We start from the raw sequence: 26543 nt of genomic DNA, 5'->3' as shown, positions 1-26543 counted from the left end.
AATCATGGAAAGTATGAAATAGGTAAAGCCTACTAAAGGCAGATGCTGACAGCAGCAGTGACGTGGATGTGAAAAATCACTAAAAATAGTAGGAATGGTATTAAATAGCAAATAAATTATGTAAGTGTACCTTGATGAATCTACTTTCATATGGAAGAAACGAAATGGTCATATGAGTTATAAGTTAACAGATTTTAAAGTTCTTGTGAAATAGGGCCAGAACGGTTTCTGGATCCCCTGTTCCAACTTTGGAAAATCATTGTAAATTAACCAGAGATAATTAGGAGTCATTCCATATATGTGTAGATTCCTCTCTGAGTCTAGTTTTATAGAAACAAACGGCATTAGTATTGAAGCCCTGTACAGGAGATATCCAATTCGTAACGCACAAAGGTCAGTGTAGTCGATCCCTACAACAGGCGAGACTTTAACTAATAAACTGTACTAATTGGCTCGACCAAAATTCTAGAAAAAATATGTAGATGGACATATGAGTCTAGTTTCAGGAAAAATTTACGGAACTAATTTTCGAGTTGTAAAACTCAAGTTATGAATTTTGGAGCGACTAGTACTCAGATTGGCAGCTTGTCTGAAAATTGTCAATAAGTGGGTTGAAGTCAGTTAACACCTCGCGTTCGACTCGTGACGGTCTCGGGTTCGGGTGTTACAATTTTATTGGTATCAGAGCTACGGTTTAGTCGATTCTAGGACTACCGTAATGCGTTTGGGGTCTAGCTATACATGCCATTTTATGTGATTATATGATAGTGTGGTGATTTCTGACGTTTGAACTTGTGTTTATTTATAGTAATGGATCCCGATCCCAACCGAGCGATAGCTGATGATGTGGAGAGTGTGGCGCCTGCTCCCGCACAAGGGACAGCGCGGCGGACTCTCAACCTGTTGCTAACAATCCGAATGACGAGGCTAGACAAGCCTTTTATAGCGTGATGAATGATTGGTTCAACCAATACATTCGAACTAATACTACTGTTCCACAACCTCCATTCCCAACAAACACAGCCCCCGCACCTACAATGCCTCCGGTAATTGACCAAATAAGGTCGAATAAGCCCCCAGTTGATAGAATCCGAAAACATGGGGCTACTGAATTTAAAGCTACGGATAGTGATGATGCCGAGCAAGCGAATTTTGGTTGGACAACACGATCCGTACTCGATGAGCTATCTTGTACACCGATGAATGCCTAAAGTGTACCATCTCCTTGCTACGTGATTACGCCTACTATTGGTGGAGTACTCGACTTACATTGCCCCCTTGAACAAGTAACTTGGGAGTTCTTCCAAACCGAGTTTGGAAAAAGTATATCATCGAGATTTATGGACCAAAACGAAAGGAATTTCGAACTTAAACAAGGTTCCATGTCGGTTATCGACTATGAACGAAAATTCGTGAGGCTTAGCCGATGCTGCGCGAGAATGCATTTCTTGAAGGCGTGATGTGTAAACGCTCAAGATGGGTGAATGATGAGATAAAGCTGTATGTTGGCATTTTGGAAATCAGAGTTTGTGACTCTCGTCGAGCGAGCGGCAAAGCCGAGGAGTTTAGTATGGAGAAAAGGAAAGCGAAGCGGGAGCAAGGGAGTTTCAGAAGAGGTATTCGGGAAGCCCTTCCAAGGTCATCAAAGAAACTTAGAGATGGCTTAGGCCGATCTAGAGACACCGGGCTTTTCTAGACGAGATCGCGATCGACCCCTGTGACCACACGAATCACTTGATCGCCGATGAGTGGGAATGATCGACGAGAGAGGACTGAGTGCCGATTGTGGCAAATGGCATTTTGAAGTCTGAGATTCCGTGACCGCTCTGTTACAAGTGTGGATCAGTTGACCACTTCATTAAAGATTGCCCGAGGTTGTGCGAGCAGAATGTAGATCGGAGTGGGAAACCGGTACTACCAACGCTCGAGGTAGACCATCCGGAAATACGGCAAGGCTAGTGGTGGTCGAGAGGATCTAGAGATTTGCGACCAGATCCGAGGCTCGCGCTCCAGCTAGGACTTATGCTATCTACGCGCGCGAGGATGCCTCCTCGCCGGATGTTATTACTGGTACTTTCACTCTCTTTGATACTAGTGTGATTGCTTTGATTGACCCCGGTTCTACTCATTCTTATATATGCGAAACCTTAGCATCCAAAGAAGACTTTGCCTATTGAGTCTCTCGAGTTCGTAATTCGGTGTCAAATCCTTTGGGTCGTTATGTCTTTGGTCGACAAAGTATGTAAGAAATGCCCCTAGTAATTGAGGTACTGTTTCCGGCGGACTTGATGCTTTTGCCGTTCGATGAATTTGATGTTATTCTTGGGTTGGATTGGTTGACCGTGCATGATGCGGTTGTGAATTGCAAAAGCAAGACTATTGATTTGAGATCGCAAACAACGAGATGATCCGAGTTGAGTCTACGAACTTGAAGGGTTGCCGGTGTAATATCATCAATGTTGGCCCGAAATATGTAAGAAAAGGGTGTGAAGCATACCTTGCGTATGTACTTGATGATAAGGAGTTAGGAATAGAACCCAAATCTGCTTGGGTGGTTTGTGAATACCGGACGTTTTCCCAAGAATTGCGGGTTTGCCACTGTTCGGGAGATAGAGTTTGGCATTGAGCTTGTACAGGACCACACCGATTTCGATAGCTCCATATCGTATGGCACCAACGGAATTAAAGGAGTTGAAAGCTCGGTTGCAAGAGTTGATGGATAGAGGTTTTGCTCGCCGAGTTTTTCACCTTGGGGTGCACCGGTGTTGTTTGTGAAAAGAAGGGCGGAACCATGAGGTTGTGCATCGACTATCGTCGACTTAATAAAGTGACAATAAAGAACAAGTATCCGTTACCACGATCGATGATTTGTTCGATCAACTGAAGGGAGCCTCGGTGTTCTCAAAAATAGATTTGAGATCGGGCTATTATCGCCATGAATCCGAGATCGGACATACCCAAAACCGCCTTGAGCGAGATATGGTCACTACGAGTTCTTAGTGATGCCGTTTGGGCTCACTAATGCCCTGCGGTATTTATGGATTTGATGAATCGGATCTTCGATCATATTTGGATCGGTTCGTAGTTGTGTTCATCGGCGACATCTTGGTCTATTCAAGAGATGAGACCGAACATGCGAGCACCCGAGATTAGTGTTGCAAATTTTACGGGATAAGCGGTTATATGCTAAGTTTAGCAAGTGTGAGTTCGGTTAAGAGAGGTTAGCTTCTTGGGTCACGTGGTATCGCGACGGTATTCGAGTCGACCAAGCAAAATTTCAGCCATACTTAAGCGGAAACCTCCAAGAAATATTCTCGAGGTTCGAGCTTTTTGGGACTTGCGGTTACTACCGACGGTTTGTAAAAGGATTCTCGATGATAGCCACACCCATGACGTAAACCGCTTGTAAAGATGTCAAGTTTGAATGGACGGAAAAGTGTCGAAAAGTTTTGACCAATTGAAAACTCATTTGACGGAAGCTCCAAGACTAGTACGGCCGAATCGGCAAAGAGTTTGTCATCTATAGTGACGCCTCCCTACTTGGGTTAGGTTGCGTATTGATGCAAGAAGGTCGAGTTGTGGCCTATCGTCGAGACAATTAAAGCCACATGAGAAAAATTATCCGACCCATGATCTCGAATTGGTCGCCATCGATTCGCCTTAAAGATATGGCGACATTACTTATTTGGTGAGAAGTGCCATGTGTATTCGGATCACAAAAGTCTCAAATATTTGATGACTCAAAGAGACTTAAATCTGCGACAAAGACGTTGGCTCATTTGTTAAAGGATTATGAGTGGTCATTGACTATCACCCGGAAAGGCTAATGTGGTTGCGGATGCCTTAAGCGGAAATCACTTGTTTGTTTTCTGACGATGAATGTACACTTGTCTATCCTACCCGACAATGTGTTAGTAGCCGAATTAATGACCAAACCATTGTTGACTCATCAAATTCGTGAAGCTCGGAAAGTTGATGAGGAGTTGCGTGCAAAACGGGCCGAGTGTGTTCGAACAAGGAATCGGAGTTTCAAATTGATGATGACGATTGTTTGAGGTTCGAAGTCGTTTGTGTGTTCCAAAGAATTGAACTTATTTCGATAATTCGAACGAAGCTCATTGTAGCCGAATGGCAATCCACCCGGAGTACGAAGATGTACAATGAGTTGAAACGTCGGTTTTGGTGGCATGGTATGAAACGAGACATCTCCGACTTTGTTGCAAGATGTTTAATATGTCAACAAGTGAAAGCGGAGCATCAAGTGCCTTGAGGTTACTTCACCGATCACGATACCCGAGTGGAAATGGGATCGAGTCACAATGGACTTTGTGTCCGGACCGCCGTTGTCGACAAGTAAGAAGGATGCAATTTGGGTTATTATTGATAGATCGACTAAGTCGGCTCACTTTATCCCCGTGCGTATGGATTTTCATTGGATAAACTAGCTGAATTGTACGTTTCTCGTTGTGAGATTACACGGGTACCGATTTGTTGTGTCGGATAGAGATCCGAGGTTCACCTCGCGATTTTGGAAGAAATTACAAGAAGCATTGGGCACCAAGTTGCATTTCAAGACCGCCTTTCACCCCCAAACCGATGGTCAATCCGGCGTATAATTCGAGATACTTGAGGATATGTTGAGATGTTGCATCCTCGAGTTCGATGGTTCGTGGGAACGGTACCTACCTTTGATTGAATTCGCCTACAACAATAGTTTTCAATCAAGTATTAAGATGGCGCCTTACGAGGCTTTGTGCGGGCGTAAATGCCGTACACCATTGTTTTGGACCGAGCTCGGTGAGAACAAAATTTTGGAGTGGATTTGATTAAAGATGCTTTGAATGAAAGTAAAAGTAATCCGTGAAAATCAAGATAGCCTCCGATCGTCGAAATCGTATGCGGATCTGAAACGAAAGGACATTGAGTATCGGTGGGAGATAAAGTGTTTCTTAAAGTTTCGCCGTGGAAAAAGATACTCGATTCGGTACCGTAAGGGCAAGTTGAGCCCGAGATTCATTGGGCCGTCTGAAATCTCCGAACGAGTTGGCCCGATTATGTATCGTTTGATCTTGCCCCGAACTTGAAAAGATTCACAACGTCTTCCATGTTTCAATGCTTCGACGCTATAGATCCGATCCGTCGCACGTAATTAGTCCATCGAGGTTGAAATTCAAGCCGATATGAGATATGAAGAAGAACCGATTCAGTATCCTAGCTCGTGAAATGAAAGAGTTGCGAAACAAAAGGGTTCCGCTAGTGAAAGTGTTATGGCTCAAACACGGGATAGAAGAAGCTACTTGGGAACCCGAGAACTCTATGAAAGAGCAATATCCAAACCTATTTACGGTAAGATTTTCGGGACGAAAATTTCTAAAGTGGGGAGAGTTGTGACACCTTTAAACGACCCTAGTCGAAATGTGGTTTCGGGACCACAAAACCAAGGCATAAAAATAATTTAATATTTATTTTATTGCCTATAATGTGTGTTAACTCATGTGTGATATTTTTATGCTTTGATTTAGAATTATAGATGTGAATTTCACTAGAAAGGACCTAGTAATAAACTTTGAAAGTATGAGGGAAATGTGTGATGACTAATTAAAGGATGCATGCAAAACAATGGACTTGCATGTCAAATTTCCCCCATAGCTAGTGGCCGCCATGACAAGGATTTATGGGCAAAAATCATGTCATGAAACATGTTTGGTAAATGGGTTATGATGGAAAGAATAAAATAAGGGTATGGAATAAACAATTAATGTTAGTAGATGAGAAACAAAAAAAAGTGTCCATCTTCCTCCATAGCTTGGCGAATGTCCTAAAGGAAGAAAGAAAAATTTTGTTCATCTCTTTTCACTCTCTTGTTGGCCGAAAATACTAAGGTTAAGGAAGGAGTTTTGCTTCATACTTGGTTTGGAAGAGGATTAGGAAGAGGTTGGCTAAACTTGCATCAAGATTAAGGTATGTTTGAGGTTCATGCATGTTTTTAGTTGCTAGCTTAATGTTCTTGTTAGCCCATGGTTCAAATCCTTGTTATGTCATGGGAATGAAATTCGCCAAAGTGAATGTGGTGTTAATGCCATTGCATGTTAAATAACAAGCTTGAAAGTGATACATGTGATGGAGGATTGAAGATTCTTAGATTTTCTTTTAGCATTTTTTGAATGAGATACTAAGTTCTTTGTTTCACCATGACCAAATTGAAATGGTGTGGTGTTGTGGTATTCGCCATGATATATCCATAAGTATAATTCATGCATGTTGCATGGTAAGTAAGATTTAAGCTTTGGAAATGTGTATATATTTGGATATAAGCCACTTGAGAATTCGCCCTTGCACCTACATGAATATATGTTTGCACATGATGGATTGGTATGACATATATACTAATTCAAAGTGTATATTTGCTTGTGATGATGTGTTGATTATGAAGTAAATAAGAGATGTGCAATGAATTACGATATGTAATGTGTTAGTAGTAAAATGTATGCTGTTTTTTTTTTGTGTGGTATTAAGTGTATATTCGCCACATGAGGGTAATTAGTGTGCATGCATTCGGTTTGAGGCAAGCATATTGATGCCTATTCTTGGCTTAGAAAATTCGCTAAGAGGAATATTAACTAATGTGTTGAGTTCGATTTATGATTTCGTACATATACAACTTTGATGCCTAATGTATATAAGGGCCAAGTACTTTGAACTTCACGTTGATGTTTGAATGTATTGAATTGCTTGTTGTGATGTAAAAATGTGCATGACCATTGTGTATTTGAGCTAAAGGATGGCCATATGACCATTTACACTCCTTGTCATATTCGCCATAAGCTATCATGATGAGATTTTAATAAGTTAAATTTGTGTAAATTAGCTCAAGAGCAAAGGGAGCTAAATCCGATAAAGGGAAGGAAAAAGTAGTTGAATAGCCGTTTAAATCGCTCGACAACATCCAAGGTAAGTCTTGAGTGATGACCCTACTTGAATTATATCAAAATTATGCTCCTTGTTTGTGTGGCCATTGAGCGAAATAGTAAAGGTTGATAGATATTTTGTGTTAGAGCTTTAGTAACGAAAATGAACTATGGACGTGTCTTGAATATTGATATATGTGTAAGTGAACATTGGAAATATATCCGGGCTAAGACCAAGGCATTCGTGCGAGTTGATATATCCGGGCTAAGACCGAAGGCATTCGTATGCGAGTTGATATATCCGGGCTAAGACCAAGGCATTCGTGCGAGTTGATATATCCGGGCTAAGACCAAGGCCTTTGTGCAAGTCACCAAATCCGGGTTATGACCAAGGCAATCGTCTGAGTCGCTATATCCGGTTAAATCGAAAGTATGTGATTCGAAGTGAGCAATCTTGCTGTGAAAATTTCAGCTTATACACTTGTGAAAATTCCAGCAATGAGGTATGTTTGTATGTGCTTGTACTAATTGAATTCTTACAAGTAAGTATGCGCTAAGTTGATAAACGAGCTACCGGCCTTGGGCTAAGTTGTTCTTTTGTGTATGAACATAAGGGTCGGTGATGTGAAATAAGTATGAGTATGGGAATGTGAATTAGTAAAGTGGTTTAATTAGCCATGTGAATAAAATACCTTAGTCAAAGCTGATTTCATTGCTTGAGACTTACTAAGCATTAAAATGCTTACCCGTTGCTTTGGCTCTCTGTTTTATAGGTTTCGCTCGTTAGCTATCGGATTCGGGATCAAAGAAGTCGAAGTCATCCACACTATCGAAGCCCCATTTTGGTACAAATTTTGGTTGAACTTTGAAATGGCATGTATAGGACCATCCTTTGTTGAAGGTCATGTACCTTCCGGTTTGTGTAAACTTGGATAGCCATGCGAAAATGGCTTATATCGTTTTAGCATAGAACTATAATCGTTTGTATGTTGACCCTTATGAGGTATGGAATTATTTTGAAACGATTAGCCATTGGAATGGTTAATCATGATCACGCTTTGTGCTATGTATGTAAAAAGGGCCAATTGAATCATGGAAAGTATGAAATAGGTAAAGCCTACTAAAGGCAGATGCTGACAGCAGCAGTGACGTGGATGTGAAAAATCACTAAAATAGTAGGAATGGTATTAAATAGCAAATAAATTATGTAAGTGTACCTTGATGAATCTACTTTCATATGGAAGAAACGAAATGGTCATATGAGTTATAAGTTAACAGATTTTAAAGTTCTTGTGAAATAGGGCCAGAACGGTTTCTGGATCCCCTGTTCCAACTTTGGAAAATCATTGTAAATTAACCAGAGATAATTAGGAGTCATTCCATATATGTGTAGATTCCTCTCTGAGTCTAGTTTTATAGAAACAAACGGCATTAGTATTGAAGCCCTGTACAGGAGATATCCAATTCGTAACGCACAAAGGTCAGTGTAGTCGATCCCTACAACAGGCGAGACTTTAACTAATAAACTGTACTAATTGGCTCGACCAAAAATTCTAGAAAAAAATATGTAGATGGACATATGAGTCTAGTTTCAGGAAAAATTTACGGAACTAATTTTCGAGTTGTAAAACTCAAGTTATGAATTTTGGAGCGACTAGTACTCAGATTGGCAGCTTGTCTGAAAATTGTCAATAAGTGGGTTGAAGTGCTGTTAACACCTCGCGTTCGACTCCGGCGACGGTCTCGGGTTCGGGGTGTTACAATTTTATTGGTATCAGAGCTACGGTTTAGTCGATTCTAGGACTACCGTAATGCGTTTGGGGTCTAGCTATACATGCCATTTTATGTGATTATATGATAGTGTGGTGATTTCTGACGTTTGAACTTGTGTTTATTTATAGTAATGGATCCCGATCCCAACCGAGCGATAGCTGATGATGTGGAGAGTGTGGCGCCTGCTCCAAGACAAGGGACAGCGCGGCGGACTCTCAACCTGTTGCTAGTAATCCGAATGACGAGGCTAGACAAGCCTTTTATAGCGTGATGAATGATTGGTTCAACCAATACATTCGAACTAATACTACTGTTCCACAACCTCCATTCCCAACAAACACACCCCGCACCTACAATGCCTCCAGTAATTGACCAAATAAGGTCGAATAAGCCCCAGTTGATAGAATCCAAAACATGGGGCTCTGAATTTAAAGCTACGGATAGTGATGATGCCGAGCAAGCGAATTTTGGTTGGACAACACGATCCGCACTCGATGAGCTATCTTGTACACCGATGAATGCCTAAAGTGTACCATCTCCTTGCTACGTGATTACGCCTACTATTGGTGGAGTACTCGACTACTGTTGTGCCCTTGAACAAGTAACTTGGGAGTTCTTCCAAACCGAGTTTGGAAAAAGTATATCATCGAGATTTATGGACCAAAAACGAAAGGAATTTCTCGAACTTAAACAAGGTTCCATGTCGGTTACCGACTATGAACGAAAATTCGTGAGGCTTAGCCAGACGCAGCGAGAATGCATTTCTTGAAGTGATGATGTAAACGCTCAAGATGGGTGAATGATGAGATAAAGTCGTATGTTGGCATTTTGGAAATCCGAGAGTTTGTGACTCTCGTCGAGCGAGCGTGCAAAGCCGAGGAGTTTAGTATGGAGAAAAGGAAAGCGAAGCGGGAGCAAGGGAGTTTCAGAAGAGGTATTCGGGAAGCCCTTCCAACAATCATCAAAGAAACTTAGAGATGGCTTAGGCCGATCTAGAGACACTTCGGGCTTTTCTAGAGCGAGATCGCGATCGACCCTGTGACCACACGAATCACTTCGATCGCCATGAGTGGGAATGATCGACGAGAGAGGACGGAGTGCCGAGATTGTGGCAAATGGCATTTTGAAGTCTGTAGATTCCGTGACCGCTCTGTTACAAGTGTGGATCAGTTGACCACTTCATTAAAGATTGCCCGAGGTTGTGCGAGCAGAATGTAGATCGGAGTGGGAAACCGGGTACTACCACCGCTCGAGGTAGACCATCCGGAAATACGGCAAGGCTAGTGGTGGTCGAGAGGATCTAGAGATCTGCGACCAGATCCGAGGCTCGCGCTCCAGCTAGGACTTATGCTATCCAAGACGCGAGGATGCCTCCTCGCCGGATGTTATTACTGGTACTTTCACTCTCTTTGATACTAGTGTGATTGCTTTGATTGACCCCGGTTCTACTCATTCTTATATATGCGAAACCTTAGCATCCAAAGAAGACTTTGCCTATTGAGTCTCTTGAGTTCGTAATTCGGTGTCAAATCCTTTGGGTCGTTATGTGTTGGTCGACAAAGTATGTAAGAAATGCCCCTAGTAATTGAGGTACTGTTTTCCGCGGACTTGATGCTTTTGCCGTTCGATGAATTTGATGTTATTCTTGGGTTGGATTGGTTGACCGTGCATGATGCGGTTGTGAATTGCAAAAGCAAGACTATTGATTTGAGATGCAAACAACGAGATGATCCGAGTTGAGTCTACGAACTTGAAGGGTTGCCATTTGTAATATCATCAATGTTGGCCCGAAATATGTAAGAAAAGGGTGTGAAGCATACCTTGCGTATGTACTTGATGATAAGGAGTTAGGAATAGAACCCAAATCTGTGCGGTGGTTTGTGAATACCGGACGTTTTCCGAAGAATTGCCGGGTTTGCCACTGTTCGGAGATAGAGTTTGGCATTGAGCTTGTACCAGGACCACACCGATTTCGATAGCTCCATATCGTATGGCACCAACGGAATTAAAGGAGTTGAAAGCTCGGTTGCAAGAGTTGATGGATAGAGGTTTTGCTCGCCTGAGTTTTTCACCTTGGGGTGCACCGGTGTTGTTTGTGAAAAGAAGGACGGAACCATGAGGTTGTGCATCGACTATCGCCGACAATAAAGTGACAATAAAGAACAAGTATCCGTTACCACGATCGATGATTTGTTCGATCAACGAAGGAGCCTCGGTGTTCTCAAAAATAGATTTGAGATCGGGCTATTATCGCCATGAATCCGAGATTCGGACATACCCAAAACCGCCTTCGAGCGAGATATGGTCACTACGAGTTCTTAGTGATGCCGTTTGGGCTCACTAATGCCCTGCGGTATTTATGGATTTGATGAATCGGATCTTGAGATCATATTTGGATCGGTTCGTAGTTGTGTTCATCGACGACATCTTGGTCTATTCAAGAGATGAGACCGAACATGCGAGCACCGAGATTAGTGTTGCAAATTTTACGGGATAAGCGGTTATATGCTAAGTTTAGCAAGTGTGAGTTCGGTTAGAGAGGTTAGCTTCTTGGGTCACGTGGTATCCGCATCGGGTATTCGAGTCGACCCAAGCAAAATTTCAGCCATACTTAACGGAAACCTCCAAGAAATATTATCGAGGTTCGAGCTTTTTGGGACTTGCGGTTACTACCGACGGTTTGTAAAAGGATTCTCGATGATAGCCACACCCATGACTAAACCGCTTGTAAAGATGTCAAGTTTGAATGGACGGAAAAGTGTCGAAAAGTTTTGACCAATTGAAAACTCATTTGACGGAAGCTCCAAAGATTAGTACAGCCCGAATCGGCAAAGAGTTTGTCATCTATAGTGACGCCTCCCTACTTGGGTTAGGTTGCGTATTGATGCAAGAAGGTCGAGTTGTGGCCTGCGCGTCGAGACAATTAAAGCCACATGAGAAAAATTATCCGACCCATGATCTCGAATTGGTCGCCATCGTATTCGCTTTAAAGATATGGCGACATTACTTATTTGGTGAGAAGTGCCATGTGTATTCGGATCACAAAAGTCTCAAATATTTGATGACTCAAAGAGACTTAAATCTGCGACAAAGACGTTGGCTCGGTGTTAAAGGATTATGAGCTGGTCATTGACTATCACCGGGAAAGGCTAATGTGGTTGCGGATGCCTTAAGCCGAAATCACCGCTTGTTTTCTGAGCGATGAATGTACACTTGTCTATCCTACCCGACAATGTGTTAGTAGCCAATTAATGACCAAACCATTGTTGACTCATCAAATTCGTGAAGCTCGTAAAGTTGATGAGGAGTTGCGTGCAAAACGCAAATTTGAGTGTGTTCGAACAAGGAATCGGAGTTTCAAATTGATGATGACGATTGTTTGAGGTTCGAAGTCGTTTGTGTGTTCCAAAGAATTGAACTTATTTCGATAATTCGAACGAAGCTCATTGTAGCCGAATGGCAATCCACCCGGGAGTCTGAAGATGTACAATGAGTTGAAACGTCGGTTTTGGTGGCATGGTATGAAACGAGACATCTCCGACTTTGTTGCAAGATGTTTAATATGTCAACAAGTGAAAGCGGAGCATCAAGTGCCTTCGTGGTTACTTCACCGATCACGATACCCGAGTGGAAATGGGATCGAGTCACAATGGACTTTGTGTCCGGACCGCCGTTGTCGCAAGTAAGAAGGATGCAATTTGGGTTATTATTGATAGATCGACTAAGTCGGCTCACTTTATCCCCGTATGTATGGATTTTCATTGGATAAACTAGCTGAATTGTACGTTTCTCGATTGTGAGATTACACGGGTACCGATTTACATTGTGTGGGATAGAGATCCGAGGTTCACCTCGCGATTTTGGAAGAAATTACAAGAAGCATTGGGCACCAAGTTGCATTTCAGACCGCCTTTCACCCCCAAACCGATGGTCAATCCGAGCGTATAATTCGGATACTTGAGGATATGTTGAGATGTTGCATCCTCGAGTTCGGTGGTTCGTGGGAGCGGTACCTACCTTTGATTGAATTCGCCTACAACAATAGTTTTCAATCAAGTATTAAGATGGCGCCTTACGAGGCTTTGTACGGGCGTAAATGCCGTACACCATTGTTTTGGACCGAGCTCGGTGAGAACAAAATTTTGGAGTGGATTTGATTAAAGATCTTTGAATGAAAGTAAAAGTAATCCGTGAAAATCAAGATAGCCTCCGATCGTCGTAAATCGTATGCGGATCTGAAACGAAAGGACATTGAGTATCGTGGGAGATAAAGTGTTTCTTAAAGTTTCGCCGTGGAAAAAGATACTCAGATTCTACCGTAAGGGCAAGTTGAGCCGAGATTCATTGGGCCGTCTGAAATCTCCGAACGAGTTGGCCCGATTATGTATCGTTTGATCTTGCCCCCGAACTTGAAAAGATTCACAACGTCTTCCATGTTTCAATGCTTCGACGCTATAGATCCGATCCGTCGCACGTAATTAGTCCATCGAGGTTGAAATTCAAGCCGATATGAGATATGAAGAAGAACCGATTCGTATCCTAGCTCGTGAAATGAAAGAGTTGCGAAACAAAAGGGTTCCGCTAGTGAAAGTGTTATGGCTCAAACACGGGATAGAAGAAGCTACTTGGGAACCCGAGAACTCTATGAAAGAGCAATATCCAAACCTATTTACGGTAAGATTTTTGGGACGAAAATTTCTAAAGTGGGGAGAGTTGTGTGACCTTTAAACGACCCTAGTCGAAATGTGGTTTCGGGACCACAAAACCAAGGCATAAAAATAATTTAATATTTATTTTATTGCCTATAATGTGTGTTAACTCATGTGTGATATTTTTATGCTTTGATTTAGAATTATAGATGTGAATTTCACTAGAAAGGACCTAGTAATAAACTTTGAAAGTATGAGGGAAATGTGTGATGACTAATTAAAGGATGCATGCAAAACAATGGACTTGCATGTCAAATTTCCCCCATAGCTAGTGGCCGCCATGACAAGGATTTATGGGCAAAAATCATGTCATGAAACATGTTTGGTAAATGGGTTATGATGGAAAGAATAAAATAAGGGTATGGAATAAACAATTAATGTTAGTAGATGAGAAACAAAAAAAAGTGTCCATCTTCCTCCATAGCTTGGCGAATGTCCTAAAGGAAGAAAGAAAAATTTTGTTCATCTCTTTTCACTCTCTTGTTGGCGAAAATACTAAGGTTAAGGAAGGAGTTTTGCTTCATACTTGGTTTGGAAGAGGATTAGGAAGAGGTTGGCTAAACTTGCATCAAGATTAAGGTATGTTTGAGGTTCATGCATGTTTTTAGTTGCTAGCTTAATGTTCTTGTTAGCCCATGGTTCAAATCCTTGTTATGTCATGGGAATGAAATTCGCCAAAGTGAATGTGGTGTTAATGCCATTGCATGTTAAATAACAAGCTTGAAAGTGATACATGTGATGGAGGATTGAAGATTCTTAGATTTTCTTTTAGCATTTTTTGAATGAGATACTAAGTTCTTTGTTTCACCATGACCAAATTGAAATGGTGTGGTGTTGTGGTATTCGCCATGATATATCCATAAGTATAATTCATGCATGTTGCATGGTAAGTAAGATTTAAGCTTTGGAAATGTGTATATATTTGGATATAAGCCACTTGAGAATTCGCCCTTGCACCTACATGAATATATGTTTGCACATGATGGATTGGTATGACATATATACTAATTCAAAGTGTATATTTGCTTGTGATGATGTGTTGATTATGAAGTAAATAAGAGATGTGCAATGAATTACGATATGTAATGTGTTAGTAGTAAAATGTATGCTGTTTTTTTTTGTGTGGTATTAAGTGTATATTCGCCACATGAGGGGTAATTAGTGTGCATGCATTCGGTTTGAGGCAAGCATATTGATGCCTATTCTTGGCTTAGAAAATTCGCTAAGAGGAATATTAACTAATGTGTTGAGTTCGATTTATGATTTCGTACATATACAACTTTGATGCCTAATGTATATAAGGGCCAAGTACTTTGAACTTCACGTTGATGTTTGAATGTATTGAATTGCTTGTTGTGATGTAAAATGTGCATGACCATTGTGTATTTGAGCTAAAGGATGGCCATATGACCATTTACACTCCTTGTCATATTCGCCATAAGCTATCATGATGAGATTTTAATAAGTTAAATTTGTGTAAATTAGCTCAAGAGCAAAGGGAGCTAAATCCGATAAAGGGAAGGAAAAAGTAGTTGAATAGCCGTCGAAATCGCTCGACAACATCCAAGGTAAGTCTTGAGTGATGACCCTACTTGAATTATATCAAAATTATGCTCCTTGTTTGTGTGGCCATTGAGCCGAAATAGTAAAGGTTGATAGATATTTTGTGTTAGAGCTTTAGTAACGAAAATGAACTATGGACGTGTCTTGAATATTGATATATGTGTAAGTGAACATTGGAAATATATCCGGCTAAGACCAAGGCATTCGTATGCGAGTTGATATATCCGGGCTAAGACCAAGGCATTCGTATGCGAGTTGATATATCCGGGCTAAGACCAAGGCATTCGTGCGAAGTTGATATATCCGGGCTAAGACCCAAGGCCTTTGTGCAAGTCACCAAATCCGGGTTATGACCAAGGCAATCGTATGAGTCGCTATATCCGGTTAAATCCGAAAGTATGTGATTCGAAGTGAGCAATCTTGCTGTGAAAATTTCAGCTTATACACTTGTGAAAATTCCAGCAATGAGGTATGTTTGTATGTGCTTGTACTAATTGAATTCTTACAAGTAAGTATCGCTAAGTTGATAAACGAGCTACCGCCTTGGGCTAAGTTGTTCTTTTGTGTATGAACATAAGGGTCGGTGATGTGAAATAAGTATGAGTATGGGAATGTGAATTAGTAAAGTGGTTTAATTAGCCATGTGAATAAAATACCTTAGTCAAAGCTGATTTCATTGCTTGAGACTTACTAAGCATTAAAATGCTTACCCGTTGCTTTGGCTCTCTGTTTTATAGGTTTCGCTCGTTAGCTATCGGATTCGGGATCAAAGAAGTCAAGTCATCCACACTATCGAAGCCCCATTTTGGTACAAATTTTGGTTGAACTTTGAAATGGCATGTATAGGACCATCCTTTGTTGAAGGTCATGTACCTTCGGTTTGTGTAAACTTGGATAGCCATGCGAAAATGGCTTATATATCGCTTTTAGCATAGAACTATAATCGTTTGTATGTTGACCCTTATGAGGTATGGAATTATTTTGAAACGATTAGCCATTGGAATGGTTAATCATGATCACGCTTTGTGCTATGTATGTAAAAAGGGCCAATTGAATCATGGAAAGTATGAAATAGGTAAAGCCTACTAAAGGCAGATGCTGACAGCAGCAGTGACGTGGATGTGAAAAATCACTAAAAATAGTAGGAATGGTATTAAATAGCAAATAAATTATGTAAGTGTACCTTGATGAATCTACTTTCATATGGAAGAAACGAAATGGTCATATGAGTTATAAGTTAACAGATTTTAAAGTTCTTGTGAAATAGGGCCAGAACGGTTTCTGGATCCCTGTTCCAACTTTGGAAAATCATTGTAAATTAACCAGAGATAATTAGGAGTCATTCCATATATGTGTAGATTCCTCTCTGAGTCTAGTTTTATAGAAACAAACGGCATTAGTATTGAAGCCCTGTACAGGAGATATCCAATTCGTAACGCACAAAGGTCAGTGTAGTCGATCCCTACAACAGGCGAGACTTTAACTAATAAACTGTACTAATTGGCTCGACCAAAATTCTAGAAAAAATATGTAGATGGACATATGAGTCTAGTTTCAGGAAAATTTACGGAACTGATTTTCGAGTTGTAAAACTCAAGTTATGAATTTTGGAGCGACTAGTACTCAGATTGGCAGCTTGTCTGAAAATTGTCAATAAGTGGGTTGAAGTCTGTTAACACCTCGCGTTCGACTCCGGCGACGGTCTCGGGTTCGGGGTGTTACAGAACATATCTTACACAATGATTTCAAAATCGATCAATGCATAGTATCTAGGGACACTATTATTGCCATGTGTCTGTGTCCTCTTTTCATGAGTGCTGTCAGAACCAAGCCCTTGAGCTCCTAGAAGCTGCCATACTTCCACTCACATAGGTAGATCCCATCAAGAGTGTTCCCGTAATTATAACACTCTAACATTTTTATGTTATGGGTCCATTAAGAGTACATTACTCATCCTTCCCTTATCATTACGGGTACCTAGCACTACATAATAATGATTTACTTTGTCTTATTGAACTCAAGACTTGGCATTATACCAAGCATTGAGTCGAGTTTCCATCATGGGTGACTCTAATTAATGGGCTTGAGTCCCATCCCTTTTGAGGTCCTTTTTACTGTATCTCTAGCAAGACTTTTTGTCAAAGGATCCGCTAAATTTTCACTTGACCTCACATAATTAATAGTGATCACTCCATCAGAAATTAATTGTCGGACATAACTTTGTCTTAATCTAATGTGTCTAGACTTTCCATTATATACTTGGCTCTATGCCTTTGCTAGAGTAGCCTCACTATCACAACGGATAGAAATAGTTAAAATTGGCTTAGGCCATAAAGGTACATCATAAAGCAAATTTCTTAACCATCCTGCTTCTTTAGATGTAGCAACTAATGCAATAAATTTTGTTGCCATGGTGGAATCAGTAATACATGTTTGTTTCTTGGAACCCCAAGAAATGGCTCCTAAACCAAGAATGAAAATCCATCCACTAGTAGATGCATGATCTTCCAAACTTGTAATCCAACTAGCATCCGAATACCCTTCTAAAACTGGAGGATATCCATTATAACACAATCCATAGTTAATAGTTTTCTTTAAGTACCAAAGTACTCTATTCAAAGCTTGCCAATACAACCTACTTGGATTACTTGTGTACCTACTCAATTTCCCAACAGCATATGCAATATCTGGTCTTGTACAAGTCATTATGTACATAAGACAACCAATTAGACTTGCATATTTCAATTGATCAATTTTCCTACCAGCATTAGATACTAATTTTATTTGAGAATCCATGGGTGTAGATACAGGTATATAGTTGAAAAGATCAAACTTTTTAAGCACGTTTTCAATGTAATGTGATTGTGATAAAGCTATAGTACTTTCATCTCGGGTTATTTTAATCCCAAGAATAACATCTGCTACACCCATATCCTTCATAGCAAAGTTGTTTGACAAGAATTTTTTTTGTGTTTTCTATTTGTTCCAAATCTATGCCAAAAATGAGCATATCATCTACATATAAGCAAATTATAACACATTTTCCATTTTCAAATTTACTATACATACACTTATCGGATTCATTTATTTTATAGCCATTAGCTAAAACAACATTGTCAAACTTTTGGTGCCACTGTTTTGGTGCTTTTTTAAGTCCATATAAAGATTTAACAAGCTTACAAACCTTATGCTCTTGTCCTGGAATAGCAAATCCTTCTGGTTGTTCCATGTACACTTCCTCTTCCAATTCACCATTTAAAAATGCAGTTTTAACATCCATTTGGTGAACAACCAAATTATATATAGAGGTAAGTGGTATTAAGAGTCTAATTGTAGCAATTCTTGCTACTGGAGCATAGGTATCAAAGTAATCAATACCTTGTTTTTGTGTAAAACCTTTGGCTACCAACCTTGCTTTAAACTTATGAATGGTTCCATTGACCTTCATTTTCTTTTTGAAGATCCATTTACAACCTATTGGTTTGGAACCCGGTGGAAGATCAACTAAGATCCAAGTTTGATTTCCCATTATTGAATCTATCTCATTATTTATTGCTTCTTTCCGAAAAGCAGAGTCTTGAGATTTCATTGCCTCTTCAAATGTAATAGGATCAGATTTTGTATTATAACAATAATGTATCTTATTGCATATACTTTCATCTTTTCCTTCTACAAGAAACATAATGAAATCTAGTCCAAAATCTTTGACCTTTTTAATCCTCTTACTTCTTCTTAAATATTGACAAAATTCATCATTATTATCAATTTGTTCCAATGGAATCTCATTTTCATTTGAAGAATGAATCAATTTTTGTGGCTGTAATTGTCTTGATATAGAATTAAATCTATTTTCATCAAAAATAGCATCTCTTGATTCAATAACAGTATTAATTGAAATTGAATCATTTGGTTCAATTACCATGAACCTATATGCCTTGCTATTATGTGCATTTCCTATAAATATGCATTCAATTCCTCTTTCACCTAACTTTTTACATTTAAGTGTTGGAACTTTGACAACAGATCTACAACCCCAAACCTTCAAATAATTAAGGTTTGGTTTCCTTTTTTTTTCCATTGTTCATAGGGGGTTATTTTAGTTTCCTTATTAGGAACTCTATTCAATATATGACAAGTTGTTAGAATAGCTTCTCCCCAAAAACCTTGTCCAAGACCTGAATATGATAACATTGAATTTACCATTTCAGTCAAGACTCTATATTTCCTTTCAGCTACACCATTTTGTTGTGGTGTGTAGGGGGCTGAAACTTGATGGATAATCTCAGTGGATTCAAAATAACTTGGATTATAGTATTCTCCACCTCTATCCGATCTTAAGCACTTGATCAATGATTCACACTAAAGTTCAACTTCAGATTTATAAACTTTAAATTTATCAAGCGCTTCATCTTTTGAATGAAATAAATATACATAACAATATCTAGAACAATCATCAATAAAAGTAACAAAATATTTCTTTCCACCTAATGTAGGAGTATTATGCATGTCACATAAATCACTATGTATCAAATCAAGCAATTTTGTTTTTCTTTTAACCTTAAGGAAAGGGTTTCTTGTAATTTTAGTCAACATACATGTATTGCATTTTCCAATATTATTATTAAAAACAGAATTAAATCTAACTTATTCATGTCATTTAATTTCCTATAATTCAAATAACCTAATCTATAATGCCATAAACAAAAGACTTAACCATATAAGCGAAATAGTATTTTATTCTTATTAATAATATTTAGTTTAAACATACTCTTATACATATACCCTTTCCTAGAAAAATTCCTCCTTAGACAAAATAAACTTATTCGCCTCAAAACAAGTTTGAAACCAAACTTATTTAATGACTTCAGACACTAAATTCTTTCTAACTTCGGTACATAATATACATCATTTAAGGTTAAAACCTTTCCAGAAGTGAATTGTAGTTCAACAGACCCTTTGACTTTGATTGCTACGGTGGAAGAATTTCCCATGTATAAGACATTTTCATTTTCACATTGTGTGAACTTTGTGAACATGTTTTTATCTTTGCGCACATGTTTAGTTGCTCCGATATCAATCCACCATGTATTATCATATTAAGCCATATTAATTTCAGATATCATTGCAACGAACTTTTCGTTATTATCAGCCTTAGAAGATGATTTCTTTTTTAAAAATCGACATTCATTCTTGAAATTTCTCGGCTTACCACAATGATAGCATGAGCCATTTTGTTTCTTTTTGAACTTAGGTGCTCTATCAGTCTGTTTAAACTTTCTCTTGAATAGTTTAGTAGTCTGTACTACCTCCGTAATATGTACTTTGGCATTTTCAAAATTTAGATTCTGATCCTACTTTCGATATTCTTCTTCAATACGAAGATGATTTGCCAAAGCCTCAAGAGATATTTCCTCTTTCTTATGTTTTAGACTTCTTTTAAAGTCTTTCTAAGATAGAAGAAGTTTTTCTATTATGGAAGATACAACAATCATTTCATCCATTTTCATATCATATTGCTTGAATTGATTCAGCATCTTTTCAATATCACGGAACTGTTCCATAACAGAACGACCATCAACCATTTGATAATTATTGAAACGACTGACAAGAAATTTCTTACTTGTAACATCCTCGGTCATGTATCTTGTCTCTAATTTATCCCATAATTCTTTAGCAGTGACCTCGTTTTGGTAAGTGTCGAACAAACCATCAGATAAACCATTCAATATGTGGCCCATGCACATGTAATCAGCATTGTCCCATTTTTTTCTTTCTCGGGTTGCAGCAACAAATTCGTTTTCAGTCTCGTCAAGTCTTGGAGTATCCAAAACATAAGCAATCTTCAAAGTTGATAACAAGATGTGCATCTTTTTCTGCCATCGTTGAAAATTGCCACCATCAAACCAGTCAAGTTTGACAAAATTGGAAGCCAACTCCCTTAGTGTTCCATTTTCATGAGTTGTGGTAGTCATCATGAATTATAACCTTAAATTTGTTAGTACAAATCTTTGGTGAGGAAAATCTCGAACACGCGAACAAAACTCGAACAGAAGAAGAAATAGGACAAGGCTCCAAGGCGTGTATCAAGCCACTATCTTTAAGGTTATATTCGCCCTCACCTATCTTCGGTGTGCAAACGAGTTCCAAGCAAATTAACCTTGAGGATACAATGAAGCCAATGACTATTTGTGTTTTGCACTGACAAGAATAGCTCACTACACACTGAGCAATTGTATGACAAGAAACTCAATTTCTATAAAGGATTTCTACAGTAATACTTTATAGAATAATCTAATAATATTAGAAAACGAATGAAGGAAAGAAAGAATATTAGAATTTGATGGTATGATTTCCAAATGAAATCTCATTCCTATTTATATGAATTTTCATGTCTCTTCATAGAGACATCTTTCATCAATAGGTGTCTTTCTGAATAATAATGTCTTTAAAATAAACATTTAATTATTCATTTAATTATAACTATTCAAATAAAATTATTTAAATAGTTATAATTCTTTTTTAAAAAATCAAACAATATAATATTTTGATTAATTACACCAATTCATTTATACATATTGAAATACTATAAATATTTGAAAATATTCCAACAGTACCGTGCGATTCAATCTCAATAGCCCGAAATGTTGCATGCTTTAAATTATCCAAATTGGTCATTAAGAACACTTGAAATTTTTCTGACCCAGAATATCCTCATTACCCGCTCGGCCCAATAAAACACCCCTACCAAACCTATTAGTATTCTTTTTTTAGACAAACCCACCTCCACCATTATTGGGCATCAAAACCCTTCCAATAGACTTAAGCCCAAAATTTCCAATCACCCATTTACCATTAACCCTAATGTCCCTTCTCCTAAACCCAGCATCCCCATTAGCCGCCTCTAGAACTTTCCTTTCTAACAAAAATGTTCATTTCCTTCCTTCTATCATCATTTCATTCTTCAATGAAAAAATCGTCAGATTCTCCTCCATCACACCAGTTCCAGTCGATTCACTCACCCTGTGATTGTTGATTCTTGTCACCTCCCCTTCAGCCTCCAACACGGAAAACTTAGAGCTCCTGAAACGGTTGTTACCACTAATAGTTCTTCCTTCCGATGGATCATGCGATTTCCTCATTTACTGTCGCTCAATCATCATCTAAGGGCCAAATGCCTCTTCCTCCACTTGAGACTGGAGACCTGAATTATCAACCCCGGATTTGCCAGCAATAGTTGCTTCCTCTACCACAAGCGATTTGTTTTCAGTGCATAACAACGAGGTATGTCCAAAAAGTCCACACGATAAACAAATATTAGGTAATCCTTCATACTCAACTATTTGGATTCTTCCATTGATTCTAACCTTTGAAACCAAGAATTTTTTCAGATCCACACTAACAGCCAATCTCGCTAATCTCCCTTTGACTGTCGCATCAGTCCGAGCATTGATCCTATAAACCGATCCGATCATACTTCGGATGGCCCTTAGCAAAAAATCAGAGTAATATCATTCAGACAACCCCAATAATCAGATCCAAACTACCTAAGTTTTCATATCACTGTTGGTTGTCGAAAACTGGCTGCCCAGGTTCTCACCGACAAGTAATGATCAAACACCACCCAAGGGACACCTAACACCACCATATCGAAGTCATCTTTCTCCTGGAACCGGACAAGGTAAAAGTAATTTTACAGATCCATTAACTGAAATCAGCCCCTAATATTCCATAGAACAGATCCATTAACTAAAATCAACCCTTAATATTCCATAGAATAGACACCTTGTTTAATAAAGTGTTGAAAGCTATTTTCCTACCCAGTAATTTGATCACAATTGATAGAGCCATTTTCTTTTCAATGAACTTATGGACATGGTCGAAAATGTGATAGAAGGAATTCCATTCACAGTTTCTGTCATCACATCTTTATCCTGTAACTTGAAATATTCTTCCATACCAACACTCCCATTTGGATTCGATGAATCTGCCATCAACCTAACCTTATACGAATCCTTTGCTACGATCTCCTCTTGCACGGTCTACTCGTTTCCATCTATTGTCGGGTCAGGCACCTCTATAGTTAACTCCGGTTGTCATCTGATTTTCTTCGTAACCCTTTCGACACCACAATTCGAAGCCGTGGGATTCGCTTCCATAGCAAAATCAACTCGAGAGAGCATTTCAAACATGTTCTCTCTAATTGTAATACAACTAAACTGTTAATAAAAATTCAACCTTTTTTATAGTTTTACTTTTTGACGACTTTTGTTAATAGTTTGGTAACTTTCAAAATGATTGTGATTAAGACAAACATAATTTAGAATAGTTTAATAACTTCAAATATAATTTTTATAATATTTAATTTATAATTCATGAATAAAGTATACACCAGTAATTAAGACAATAGCATCATCAATGCTAACATAAGCGGTGACATCATCCTTTGTGAGAGAATAAGAATACAAGCTTTTGCCAACAAATTCAATTGTTAACTCCACTCAAACGTTTACTTGGTAGACTCGAGACCATCGGCTGCTTCGTCTCAAAATATAATATTTACTTATATTGATCTTTTGACATGCCAAATTATTTAAAATATTAACCAAATTAAATGTACAGAGATAAAATTATATGTTATATGACATGAGTAATTCAAATAAAACTTGGTAATTTTTTTACACTTAATTAGAAATATTTAATAATGAATAAATATAATCACTTTCCAAAATGTATAAATACAATTGCTCATTGTATTCTATTTCTAAAGGGTTTATCTGTATTTTTTTTTTTTTGAAGATGATGATTCGATTGAGCCAAACTGGACTTCACTAATTTCTCTAAATTATATTAAATAATGCATATTTGTACACACAATAATAAAAACAAACCATTTTCTATCACAAAATGTCTTACACCTTTTCTTCCTTAACGGGTATCTATGTCTTGATGAGCAAGAAAAATATCAATATATGCTTCTTTTATTTTCTTACTTTATGTTCCAATTTGTCTCTTTTTATGCTACAACTTTTTTAATGAAATATATTGTAATCTTTAACTTGAATATTTACATATATTAATGTAAGAATATTTACTTGTGTATTCTAAGCCTTTTTTTTACCATTTATTTACTCAACAATTTTAGTATATTTAAATAATTTCTAAATTGTAGCATTCTAATAGATTTTGTAGAATAAGGATGGATTTAGATGGGCAGTGAGTAGAGTGCAATGCGTTTAACTTATTTTTTGTCTTACGCTATAGTATTATTACAATATTAAATCTCTAATCCCTAAATAATAATAATAATTAAAGTATTCTTTATATATATATATATATATATATTACTTTTAAATTGCAACATATTTTTCTTACGAAGCCCTTTCTATTAAACATATAATATAAATTTGTATTTATATAAACTATTATATATATATAATTAGGCTCCAATGTCATAAAATGAAAAATTCTAAAATTTTTAAAAATTATATAAAAGTAGCCAACTGTCAATCAACGTGGGTTAGCAATTAATTAACCAAATTAATAATCAATGCCCGCATATGAGAAAAAGTTAACACGTCGCATGTTTTTATTGGTTGGCCGTATTACTCTTTTTTTTTATATATAACTTGATATTTAATTGTGAATTTTTTTAATATGGTATATGTGTGATTATTTTTTATTTAATAAAAATATATATTTTAGAATTTAAAATAATGGTGTTAATTTTTAATGTTTAATTTGGGCTTTAATGTTAATTTGATTAAAACTAATTGTTAATATTAACTCTAAATCCCATATCAAATCACATCCATCAAAATTGTATTTGAAAAATTAAACGTAAAATTAAACAAATTCACAATGAACACTAAATTTATTCTATTAAAAAATTATAAAAATTTAAACCTAATACTATTATCAATTAATTTCATCAAATCAACTCTAAAACTTAAATTAAATACTAAATAATTTACATTGTTATCTTTAGGTACCAAATTATATAACTTTTGTCAAATATAAGTACCAAATTGAACAACAAATAATACATCAACTATATTAGAAAAAATGTTAAACTCAAATACTAAATAATATATTAATTTTTTTAAACACTATCAACTTTTATACTATAAATTATATCGGATGAATAGCTTATGTACAAAAATAGGACAAAAAGTTAAAAATCAAGATTAAAAAATATAATTCAAAGTCTCGCGTGCTATAATCTACTTTAATCTAATTTATATTTATTATAAAATTTTTTATTGAGTTGATGCCACGGTTTAATTGGATATTAATTTAGTTGAAAATTTTAGCTTAATGATGTAAAAAGCTCTCAAAGTTAAAAAAGAAGAAGCAATTAAGCCCTTTTTTTTTACTCAATTGAGCATTTAAACTTTCAAAATGCATCAAAAAAGCCCTCAAACTTCTTTAAAAAAAGCAATTAAGCCCTTGCTCCTTTTTTTTTTCACTCAATTGGGTACTTAAACTTTCAAAATGCATCAAAAGACCTCAAATTTTTCAAGAAACAATTAAGCCACCTCTCTTATTAAAAATTAGAAAAAATTATAAATAATAAAAGAATAAATTTTAGAAAAATTATTAAATTTTAATAAAATTTAAAATTTATTAAAATTAGATTTTTATAAAATTGTAAAAATAAAAAATTTATAAAAAATCATAAAAATTAACAACCCTAGTTTTTCAATTAAAATCATCACGTGTCGCAACATAGTGTGACATGTGGCAAAAATGATAAAAAATCAATAAAGTTATAGAAAAATTATAAAATTCTTCTTTTGGTATAATAATTTTATAATTTTTATATTTCTATGTATTTTATAATTTTTACGATTTTTATAAAATTTTACATTTTTATTTTTTAAGAATTTTATATATATATTTTTATAATTTTAATATTTTAATATTTTATTAAAATTTAATAATATTTATAGCTTTTATTGATTTTAATTTTTATAATTTTAATAAAAGCATAGGCTTAATTGCTTTTCTTGAAAAAGTTTTAGGGTATTTTTGATGCATTTTGAAAGTTCAAGTATCTAATTGAGCGCAAAAAAAAGTAGGAACTTAATTTTTTTTATGAAAAGATTTGAGGGCTTTTTTTGATGCATTTTAAAAGTTCAAGTACTCAAATAAGAGCAAAAAAAAAAAAAGCATTGACTTAATTATTTTTTGAAAAAAATTTGACGGTTTTTAGCCCAAAATTAATATACCCTTTCTAATAAATTATTAGTTGGTATTATGTCTTTTCATATTTTTATATATTAATATTTAAATAAAAATAAATTAATATATTTAAAGATTAAATATGTGTTCAATAAATTTAAAATAAATATTTTTGTGCGCTATCAATAATCATTATTAAATAAATAAAAATGATATTTTTTACATATAATATTTTTATTTATATTTTATTGTGAATGTGATATATCATTATTTCTTATGGGCTCAAAATCTTCCCAAAATATTTATCTCAACTGCGAGAAGTTTTGAATGAAGCCATGCGGCAAAGATAAATACCAATCTTTCGCGCTTCCCCTGAGAATTGTCGAGAAAGCTTTACACTTCACTGCAT

At 36.9% G+C, this 26543-nt stretch overlaps 1 long non-coding RNA gene across 1 annotated transcript; it reads left to right on the top strand.

The window, feature by feature from the left end:
* Nucleotides 1-21577: 21577 nt before the first annotated feature.
* Nucleotides 21578-23204, top strand: LOC128296385 (uncharacterized). Its single transcript, XR_008287001.1, has 2 exons — nt 21578-22234; nt 22342-23204. It is a non-coding gene; the product is annotated as an uncharacterized LOC128296385 (long non-coding RNA).
* The last annotated feature ends 3339 nt before the right edge of the window (nt 23205-26543 follow it).

The sequence above is a fragment of the Gossypium arboreum genome, chromosome 8, assembly GCF_025698485.1.
Source record: "Gossypium arboreum isolate Shixiya-1 chromosome 8, ASM2569848v2, whole genome shotgun sequence".
Taxonomy (NCBI): Eukaryota; Viridiplantae; Streptophyta; class Magnoliopsida; order Malvales; family Malvaceae; genus Gossypium; species Gossypium arboreum.
The sequence above is the reverse complement of the archived record's forward strand: the minus strand, read 5'-3'. Positions and strand labels throughout refer to the sequence as shown.